Consider the following 2,584-nt stretch of genomic DNA (forward strand, 5'->3'; position numbering starts at 1 on the left):
AACTTCGTAATGATAACAGCCTAGCATTATTTACATTACCATTTTGGGGTCTAAATATATGCCAATATCATTATGCCTTAATTAGCTAGTTATAGATTAAGACTTATGTGTACAGATTGCTTGCTGCTGAGTATAATAACTTATGTTGGTAAAATAAACTGATGATAATAGAGCAGGTTACCAACAAAAGGTTTTTTGCCCAGATCATTATATTTAAATGGATAAACTGTGCCTTTTGTGAGATCATATGTGTTACATTACCTTTGAATATGACATTTAACATAGCAAGCCTCATTATTATTAGTATTTTCCTCTTTCCATCCTTCTCTGCAGGTGAGGAGAACTTTCCAGCACCTGCATCCACTGATCCTTCTGTCTCTTCAAAGTCTGTTTCAACCTCAGCTGGTAAGTTATAGCACAGCAGCCTTTGTAGCTGTTCAGTTAACTGCAGAATATCCTGAGACAAATGATTTTAATTATTAATTTAATTTCCCTATTGGTCCTTCTACTTCCGTGGTCACTGAGATCGATGTTGCATCCGCTCCCTCAGCAACCTCCAGCCTGCACCATGGATCGGCTGCTCTTCCAGTTGACCCAGCGGAGTGGTCACTGTCTGTCCTATCTGACTCAGAAAGGACTAATCTGGTAAGCACAGGGCCGCTGCCTATAAAAGCAAACCTCACATTTTCTACCACTACATTTACAATTAATGGGGAAAAAGTCAAACAGTGCTGGCTCACAAAAAGAAATGATGCAATCTGGTTGTTCTGCTGCAAACTGTTCTCCAGAAAGTCCACAACACTGGTAATAGAGGAACAACATGAAGTCCCCTTTGAACGACGGAATGCATTGCAATACTTCCAAACTATCGACGAGACAGAAAAGGCCCTCTTGGAGGCAGAAGTGAAGTCGTGGAGTGAAACACGATGGGAGAGCTGTTAACAGTATTGAACCTTTATGCTATCAAGCAGACGAGGTGAGAGAAGCTTTGTTAGAAGTCAGGGAAAGGGCTAATGTCTCTGCAGTGAAAGCTGAGAACCACTTCCTTGCTAAATAAATCAGATAATTTAGATTTCATACATTTTCTCCAAGAATTTGATGTTTGCAGTGGGCCTCATATGAAAAACAGGAAATGTAAGCAGGTAGAGGACAACTGGTCCTGGTCTCAGGTTTGTGAAGTAATGAACACTGAGGCAGTGCTGAAGGGGAAGAGGCTGCGGACCACAAAAGACACTTTTGAGCCACAAGCTGATGCAGTGAAGAGACAGGATTTATTCTTTTTCCTTTGTTAAAGCAGTGGTATGGTAGCATCCAGTCTTTGGAAGAGCGCTTTCAGTCTCTGGGGGAAGTTAGAGTCAACTGAAGTGCCTTCAGCTTCAGCCAGCTTGACGCACAGACACAGAGGGACCAGTGTAAACTCACCTGTTGAGAAGAGGCTGATGTGGATGGTGCACTGTCCAGAACCCCTCCAAGCAAAGATGACCACATTTGAGCGTCCCACTTACCTCTTTCAGAATGAGATGTGTGAGTTGTACCTGGATCTTTGGGCTCTCCCTGACGGTGTGACTGACTTTTCTAATTTCAAAAACTACTTGAAATCTTCCACGGCACAAGGAAGTTTCTAACAGGGATTTCATAAATGACTTTGCCTCCAGAAAAGTACGAAGAGACATACAAAGAGTTCGCGTCAGAATCAAAGTAGTTTCTCTTTTTAATTTCATTTTTTTCCTAAACCTTCACATCTGTATGCAGTTTTCAAAAATAATTACTCATCTGAATATTTTATTCTTGAACCATTATTGTTATCTTGTTGCAGGTTCTGATGTTCATTATTTAAAGGTCCAGTGTGTAACATTTAGGAGGATCTATTGTCAGAAAAAGAATATAATATTAATAGGTAGGTTTTCATTACTGTATAATCACCTCAAAATCAGAATCCTTGTTGAATGAGACTTTTTTTATCTGCAGAGGGAGCGGGTCACCTTCCATGGAGTCCGCCATGTTGAACCGCCATTTTTCTACAGTAGCCCAAAAAGGACAAACAAAACACTGGCTCTAAATAGCCGGCATGCTTGGACGGGGAGGGTGAAGCGAGGGAGTTGCGATCTGCGACTGTACTGCTAGATGCCATTGAGTTCTACACATTTAAATTTTCAGCTGTTTCTTTCTTTCTTTTTCTATGGGTAATGTGCCATTGTGACACACTGCCGAGGTCCCTGTTTCTCTCCTGGGTTTTCAGGTCACTTTGGTGTGATTTCAAAACGTGTCCTTATGTAAGACCTGCATTTATGTATTCTCTGTGTTTGATGTATCAGTGACTAAAATCCAGCCCAGCTCAGTTAGACTGTACTGATATTCCTGTGTACCCATTCATTCAGGAATCTAGGCCTATTGTTAAATTAAAACTTCTTTCTCAGCCCCCTGGTAGTAAATTAGTAGGCTTGTGGAGGAGACTGGCACCGCACGGGCACACATTTCCACACACATGGGGGTAGAGGGAGGGGACGTGCTTGTGCTCACTGGAGGGGGGGTGGGGGGGTCTGTATCGTCAGCTCAGAGTGTGGAGGGAGGGCCCGCCTTGTGG

The sequence above is a fragment of the Dicentrarchus labrax genome, unplaced genomic scaffold (genome assembly GCF_905237075.1).
Source record: "Dicentrarchus labrax unplaced genomic scaffold, dlabrax2021, whole genome shotgun sequence".
In the NCBI taxonomy this organism is placed as follows: Eukaryota; Metazoa; Chordata; class Actinopteri; family Moronidae; genus Dicentrarchus; species Dicentrarchus labrax.